We start from the raw sequence: 9,348 nt of genomic DNA on the forward strand, positions 1-9,348 counted from the left end.
TATCTCCTAGGTGTATAGAGGGCTCCCAAAAAATTCACTACCAGAATCGAATAAGGCACACTGAAACCATACAGTTTGTCTAGGAAATGCTATTAAGAGTGCAATTACTTGCTTATATATGAAGATAAGTCATGTGAAGCAAATTTGAGTAACCTATTTCATCAATGCAGCTTAAGCTATAAAAATGATAACATCCGAAGCTTGTTGTTCAATAATCTACTATAATTTTAACTTATTGAGAACACTAATGCCAGCATAAGCTATTTTAACATATCTAACTCACCTATTTCATCAATACAGCTCTAGTCCAAACTCAAACAAAACTATGCAGCACTGGAAAACTACCAAAGCTATAAGACGAATTAAGAGTAAAAAATGATGGTATCCGAAGCTTCTCAGTCAACAATCACCACCAATTTCAACTCAAAAAGTGAAATTGAGCTCGAGAGAGAAGGAAACTTTACCAAGTGAATGTCCCATTCGAGTGGGCCCGCCTTCGCCTGATCGACAGTCATCCTTTCCATGCGCAACATCAACGACTCAATCGAGCCTTTCCTGCCGAAACCCTAGCCTCCACGGCAGCTCCCATTGCCAGAGCTTCTAGAAAAAATACAATCGCAGCCGTGGATTGAGACCAGTTCAGTGGCCACCATTTGAGGAGAGCTGAAATTGCAGGTGTTTGAATCGAGGTGAGAGTGTAATTACCAGATAGAACAAAAAAATGAAGAGAACTGTTTTGAGAATCAAATAAGCACCAGAAAGACAACACAACAATTTGCTAACGCAGTGTAAACCTCTCCACTGAGGAAACTTCACTGTGTGACTTGTAACATAGCCAACACGAGAAAATCAATCCACTATAAATCAAATGAGTTTACAGTATACAAGTAGTGTTGTTCACAACAATCACTTTCACTTAGCAACAAATGCTAACTTGATTTATAACTAATCTAACTTCTTTCTTGATCACCACACTATCAATATGAGCTTATTTTCTAATCTTCTTTGATCTCAATATCTCACTAATCTTAACAATGAAATATGCAAGTGACAGAGTATGCAAGGAAACGAAACATGTAAAGAGAGTTTTTATTTTTATTTTTTTTTAGAGAATGATTCGTGTAAACATTTGCAATAAAAAAAACACTTTTGATAAACAAAAAAAAACTCTACATGAAATCAGTTTTCAAATCCTTTTTATAGAGGAGCAAAGCTCCCCCTCAAACAAAGATCTTTTTCAAATCAAATCAAGAACAAAATAAGGAAGGCTCTTAAAACTTGATAAACAATCAAAACTCAATGCTTCCTAATTTTTAGCAAAACCATTCTCTTATTCGATATGCATCATTAAACCATTTAAAACATAAATCAATAAATCGATATGCATATAAAAGATAATGATGAAATGAGTACAAGATCAGTGAGAGCGATTCTGCCAGATTTTCCTCTTCAGATCTTTCGTGCTATTTTGACTTCTTTAATCCCCGGGAAACTTGGAGGAGTCCTTAACCTAGTTTTCTGCAGTCTGTGCTTTCATAGTAGCTGTGGGAAAGTTATGGGTTGAGTGGAAATAACCCAACATACTTACATTCTCCCCCTTTGGGCATTCCTATTCAACACATAACTTTGCCAATGTTTTTGTCCTGCAGACAGTTATCACAGAAGAACACAGACTAGGAACAAATATATCTAAGAGTCAAACAAAATATGTTGCTTGGAACAAGGAATCAGTTTCCATCCTTTTCCATATCCAAGCAATCAAAATAAGCATCCAAATGATCTGTGCTTATGCACTTACAGCCCAAAATTTTAAAGTAAATATTGTCCAACAGAAATAAAAACGCAGGAATTAAGATAAACGATTAAATAAAATGTTTCTTTACTTCTCCCCCTTTGAATGGGAAGGCACATCAAACTCCTCCATGAGCTTGGTCACTGTATCCTGAAACTCCTCGCTGTCCATGGAAGCAGTGCTGTCCTCCTCCTTGACTGCATTGGACGGACCAGGAGTGCCAAACCCAGGAGGGTGGCGCTGCATGTTCCGGACTTCCCTAGTGAGGTTGGTCAGAGCATGATGAGTGCGGACCAAGAGGGAATGCATGTCGTCCATGTCGTTAGTGAGGCAAGCAATCCACCAGTCAGCCACCAGGATGGAATCACGAACACTGTTCAGAGAAACAAGAGGATGAGATGCATCAGAAGGCTCGCTAGTTTGAGTCGGAAGAGATTGACGAAGAGGAGGACTACGGCTTCGTTCTCGATACATGCCAGGATGGAGGACGCCGGCTCGGGTAGCTGCCTTGCGGCTCTCCTCGGGAGGAGGAAGACGCCGGTGTCCACCAAGGCGTGTGGTGATCTTAGTGCGAACCATGATGAGAGAAGAAGTTTGGGAAAAACCTGCACACTTAGACAAACCAGAGTGAAATCTGAGAGAGACAAGATAGACGTTATATATATAGGACCGGTAGAGTTAGAGAAAACGAAGAGACATGCTAGTTGGAGGTAGCGTCTCCAAGAAGGAGAGAATTGATTACAAGATATGTTTATGAGATACACGCATGCAAATAACTTCTCCCCCTCAACTTAGGCTTAATCAGTAAGGAAATCAAATGCAACTAGATGGCAATCAAAGATGGAACAAGGATTCCCACAATCTGCCATTATAGCACACAATATATTCTTCTACAAAGGATCAAAGCAATTAATGCATTTGTCATAATAGAGGGAGAAAATATAGCATCGTTGAAGCACAAAGAGCACAAATCACTTAGTGAAAGGAACATATTTCATAACGGCAAGCATGATGTATTCTATTAACAAATTGAATGGGTACTCATATTTAGACCGTAAGGAGTAATCCTGTGAGAGAAGTGAGTATAAGCAATACGTGGGGCTTAGAAACATGTGTAGTGAAAGAGAGAAAAAGTGAAGAAGAAGAACTTAACATAGGAACTGAGCTCATGAGTTCTCTGAGGAGAAACATTGTTCCCAAGTACTTATCTTTAGTTGAGTCATAGACTTCTTTATTTTGTAACAACAAGAACTCATGTAACAAGACCCTTCTCAGCAACTCCCAGAATAAACGATCTTAGGGTACTAAGCATAGCAAGGATGCTCCAAGGAGAGAGTATCGAGTTGTTGTCTGCATTGTCATATTTTACATACAGAGATCACCCACCAACCCGTTTCTTGCAATCCTGGGAAAGTTCACCACAACCAAGGCCTGATTACTTTGAGAGGTGTGATACAATTATCCATTCTCGTTTCTTACAAATCCTAGAAAGCTCACCACAACTAGGACCTGATTACTTTGAGAAGAGGGATTGAAACATCTGAGCAATTTAGCCAGTTCTCATACTTCACCGATTCACTCTTGACTAAAAACAACGAACATGCCACCACGTTGGCTATAAGTGAGAGTGCATAAGAGATTCAACTGATTAAGATACTAATCATGAGTACACAAGCTTTGTCCAGAATAAGGCATGGCAACAATAACTGAATATATGTGCAAATCACTAGTGACAGTGGTCAAAGTACACTAAGATCACAACTTTCTCTCCCAACAGTGGACATACATTATAGTGCCTTAATACTTAGAACATATGCCTAGAGCATTTCTTAATAGCTCAAATCTTGCAGTGTCCAATGGTTTTGTGAACAAATCATCTAACTGACTTTCAGTGGGTACAAAACTTAACTCAAGTATATTCTGCTCAACCAAATCCCTAATAAAATGATATCGAAGATCAATGTACTTTGTTCGAGAGTGTTGAACAGGATTTTTTGTGATGTTAATAGCACTTGTGTTGTCATAGAAAATAGACAACTTATCTTGAGCGATGCCATAATCATGAAGCATTTGCTTCATCTAAAGCATTTGTGTGCAGCAACTCCCAACTGCAACATACTCAGCCTCTACAGTGGATAGAGAAATGCAGTTTTGTTTCTTGCTATGCCAGGCAACCAGATTGTTGCCAATAAAGAAGCATCCCCCAGAGGTGCTTTTTCTGTCCTTCAAGTTCCCTCCCCAGTCTGCATCAGAGTATCCTGCAATTTCCACATTAGTGTCAAAGATATAGAAAATACCACAGTTAACTGTACCAGCAACATATTGGATGATCCTTTTGACAGCTTGTAAGTGAGATTCTTTAGGATTTGCTTGAAATCTTGCACACACTCCCACACTGTAGGAGATATCGAGCCTACTGGCAGTGAGATACAGTAAGCTACCAATCATACTTCTATAGAGTGTGGAATCGATGGATTTCCCATTCGGATCTTTGCTCAGTTTTGTAGTGGTGCTCATGGGATTTTTAACCACCTTCTTTGATTCAAGGCCAAATTTCTTGATGAGATTCTTAGCATATTTGGTTTGAGAGAGAAAGATACCTGCATCAAGCTGCTTTACTTGCAAGCCAAGGAAAAAGGTTAGCTCACCACACATACTCATTTCAAATTCACTTTCCATGACTGATTGAAATTCATGTACAAGATATTTAGCTGTGGAACCAAAAAACAATGTCATCAACGTACACTTGAGCAATGATAAGATCATTTTTTACTAGTTTTACAAACAAGGTTTTATCAATAGATCCCCTAGTGTACCCTTTTCCCACAAGATAAGTGGAAAGCCTTTCATACCAGACTCGTGGAGCCTGCTTCAATCCATACAAGGCTTTCTTGAGTCTGTAGACATGGTCCAGGTTATGTGGATCCTTGAAACCTTGAGGTTGTTCCACATAGACTTCTTCCTATAATATCCCATTTAGAAAGGCAGTTTTGACATCCATTTGAAACAGTTTGAACCTGAGATGACAAGCTACAGACAGGAGTAGTCTCACAGATTCTAATCTAGCAACAAGAGCAAAAGTCTCATCAAAATCAAGACCTTCAACCTGTGAATATCCCTGTGCCACTAACCTAGCTTTGTTTCTGATTACATTCCCTTTTTCATCACTTTTATTTCTGAAGATCCACTTAGTGCCTATTACATTACAATTTCCAGGTCTTGCTACCAGATACCATACATCATTCCTAGTGAATTGATTCAATTCTTCCTGCATAGCACTAATCCAGTCATCATCCAATAGGGCTTCCTAGACATTTTTTGGTTCAATTAGAGAAACAAACCCACACTGAGATATGACATTCATAGTAATTAGATTTTATGTGATAAAACAAAGCAAGGTGTTGCCTCGACTTACCCATCCATACTTACCTGTGAAGCAGCTTGGCTTCTAGTTTTGAGGCCATCTGAAATTTTTCAATGACATCTTGACTAGTGTGATCCTTTTGGACTTGCTTGAACCCCCTTCTCATTTGAGGAGCTGGCTCAAAGATGCTGTCAATATCCTCTTCCTTTTCATTAGTAGCTGTTGTGTCTTCTGATTCTGAACAGGAAGAAGATGACGTATCTACAAAAGCTTCCTCCTGTCTAATGTAATGATCATCAATAGACACATTAATAGATTCCATAACAATCCTAGTTCGTTTGTTATAAACTTTATATGCTCAACTATTAATAGAGTACCCAAGGAAAATACCATCATCACTTCGTGCATCAAATTTGCCAAGTTTCTCTCGATCTCTCAAGATATAGCAAGGGCTTCCAAACACACAAAAGTGACTTATGTTTGGTTTCTTACCCATCCACAGCTCATAAGCTGTTTGTTCAGTTCCAGGTCCCAAGAAGACTCTATTGATGGTGTAACATGCATTACTAATTGCCTCAGCCCAGAAGTTTGAGCTTAGACCAGCAGAATGCAATATTACTCTTGCCATGTCTAGCAACACTCTATTTTTGTGCTCAACAATTCCATTTTGTTGCGGAGTAATGGGAGCTAAAAATTCATGAGAAACACCTAACTCATAGAAATAGTTAGCAAAAGCAGCATTTTTTAATTCAGTGCCAAACACATATTTTGTGGACTATTTTTCAATTATCATTCTCTGGCTTAATCCTTTAAAAGATTCAAAAGTTTCAACTTTGTCTTTTAGAAAATTAACCCAAGTATACCTGGAGAAGTCATCAACTATCACAAGCATGTATTTCTTACCTCCAATGCTCTCTATTTGAGCTGGTCCCATAAGATCCATATGTAGCAGTTCTAGCACTCTTGTGGTAGTTGCAGAGTTTAATGCCTTATGGGGAGATTTGGTTTGCTTTCCAGTCTTGCATCCTCCACATATCTTATCAGTCTTGCCACTTAGAGTTGGTAGACCCTTGACACACTGCTTGTTGGATAGATCCTGATAGTTCGAGTAGATCCTGATAGTTCACATGTCCCAATCTTCTGTGCCACATTTCAAAGGTCTCTTCAGCAGATCTTACAGAGAAGCAAGCCTATACATTCAGAGATTCGTTAGCTTGTATGTGATATCAATTGTCTAATGATCTCTTACCACCCATAATATTTTCACCCTTTTTATCGAGGACCACACATCTTTGGTTGTTAAACCAAACATCCTCATAACCATCAGCCAAGTGACTGACACTTATTAGATTAGCAGTTGAACCTTCAACATACAAGACATTTTTGAGATTAGGAATTCCAGGAGTATTGACAGTTCCTCGTGCAAGAATTTTAGCTTTTCTCCCATCACCAAAAGTAACTGAGCCAGTAGTGCTTTCATCTTGAAATGAGGTAAACCAAGCTTTATCTCTAGTCATGTGTCTGGAGCAACCACTGTCAACATACCAGAAATCCTTTCGTTTGTCTGCCAAGGCAATAAGTGCTACCAGGTAGGTTGCTTCAATATGTGATGAAGAGATATCTGTACTTACACATGCCAAGAGACAGTTAGTATTAATGGTATCAGATGAATCAATGTGATTTGGAGAGCAATTATTCAAACCCTTTTTAATCCAGACAGGTTTGGAGTGCCTGTTTGCCTTAGTAATTAAATCAGTCAGTTTATATTTATAAGGACTTTTTGTTCTTTAAGTTCACAGTGCAATGATTCTACTGATTGCTTTTCTTCTCCAAATGAAGGCAATCTAAGTCTCTCATTACACCTAGGTCTAATATGTCCCAATTTACTACAGTAGTGACATTTAGGAATAAAAGACCTAAAAGTTAAGTACCTATTCTGAAAAGGTTTTGGTTACCACAGTAGATCCATTCTTACCTAAGTGACATTCTGAAAAGGTTTTGGTTCCTTGTCAACTTTTATCCAGGGTCTTGTGGTAGTGTCCTTGAAGACCTTAGTGATTGAATCATCGTTCTCTATTACTGGATTAGTTTCTCTCACAAAACGTGTACTTTTGGACCCTTATCCAGAATATCCAAGTCCGAATGTATCATGATGGGCTATTCCTGCACTGAATAACTTTGATGCAGTTACAAAACTTATCTCAAACTTTGTGAACTTCTCTTGAGTGGACTTTAGTTCTTCCTGCAACAATTCATTTTCAGTTAACAGATTTAAGTTTAAAGTTTATTGTCCTTTTACCTCAAGTTCAAGCATCTTGACTTTGTTTTTGAACTCAACACATTCATTTTTCCAAGTCTGAGAATTTTTTTCGCTTTGTGAGCTACGTAATTCATCTACATGCTTGATTTTTTCTTGTTCCCATGTGATTTAAGCAGTCCTCCACATAAGCTCCAGCTTCTCTTTTTCAGCCTTCAATGTCTCAACTTCTTCTTCCAAGTTTGCATTTTTAAGCAAGGTGGCTTTAGATGCTCTATAGAGTCGTCTGCACCGGACAATGGTCTCATCATCTGAGAATCCTTCATCACTTTCAGATTCAAGTGAGAAAGATGACACAAAGGCTACATTTTCAACCTCTTGAGTTTCATCATCACTCCATGTCGATAAAAGATATTTGTTGTTGCTATTTCCATGCTTCCTGTTACCACCTTCATATGTGGTCTGTAACAGATCCCAAGCTTGCTTTGCAGTATCACAATGATTGATCCTCAGCTTTTCACGTTCAGAGAGAGCGGTAAAGATGCTATTTTTTGCTTTGAAATCAGCTTGAAGGTCACGTACTTCCTCCTCAGTCCAATCCTTTCGTGGTTTAGGAATAGAGGCAGATAAACCTTCACCTTTTGCTGGAACTATAGGTGTTTTCCAGCCTTTTCCCACAATATTCCATACATGTTCATCTTGAGCAAACAAATATGATTTCATGTATATCTTCCATTGAGTATATTTTTCACATCCTCCATCAAACCATGGAGGACTATTAACAGATCCACTAGCAGCTCTATCTCGAGATTATTCCATCGTCCCTGCGATCTAAGAGAAAAATCTAGAACCCGCTCTGATGCTAATTGTAATTACCAGCTAGAACAAACAAATTAAGAGAACTGTTTTGAGAATCAAATAAGCACCAGAAAGACAACACAACAATTTGCTAACGCAGTGTAAACCTCTCCACTGAGGAAACTTCACTGCGTGATTTGTAACGTAGCCAACACGAGAAATTCAATCCACTATAAATCAAATCAGTTTACAGTATACAAGTAGTGTTGTTCACAACAATCACTTTCACTTAGCAACAAATGCTAACTTGATTTATAACTGATCTAACTTCTTTCTTGATTACCACACTATCAATATGAGCTTATTTTCTAATCTTCCTTGATCTCAATATCTCACTGATCTTGACAATGAAATATGCAAGTGACAGAGTATGCAAGGAAACGAAACATGTAAGGAGAGTTTTTTTTCTTTTTTTTTAGAGAATGATTCGTGTAAACATTTGCAATAAAAAAAAAAACACTTTTGATACACAAAAAAACTCTACATGAAATCAGTTTTCAAATCCTTTTTATAGAGGAGCAAAGCTCCCCCTCAAACAAAGATCTTTTTCAAATCAAATCAAGATCAAAACAAGGAAGACTCTTAAAACTTGATAAACAATCAAAACTCAATGCTTCCTAATTTTTAGCAAAACCAATCTCTTATTCGATATGCATCATTAAACCATTTAAAACATAAATCAATTAATCGATATGCATATAAAAGATAATGATGAAATGAGTACAAGATCAGTGAGAGCGATTCTGCCAGATTTTCCTCTTCAGATCTTTCGTGCTACTTTGACTTCTTTAATCCCCAGGAAACTTGGAGGAGTCCTTAACCTAGTTTTCTGCAGTCTGTGCTTTCCTATTAGTTGTGGGAAAGTTATGTGTTGAGTGGAAATAACCCAATATACTTACATAGAGCAATGGTGGTGAGGCATGGAAGCACAAGAATGCTAGGAACGTCGATGGCGGAACACTAAGAAACGCCGACAGCGCTCGGATCTACACCGAGAATGAGATCCGGAAGCACTCCAACACCAAATTCAGAGGACAGCGACGTCGGCCTTGTTAGTGACGGCGACCGGAGCTTGCT

The sequence above is a fragment of the Rosa chinensis genome, chromosome 2, assembly GCF_002994745.2.
Source record: "Rosa chinensis cultivar Old Blush chromosome 2, RchiOBHm-V2, whole genome shotgun sequence".
In the NCBI taxonomy this organism is placed as follows: Eukaryota; Viridiplantae; Streptophyta; class Magnoliopsida; order Rosales; family Rosaceae; genus Rosa; species Rosa chinensis.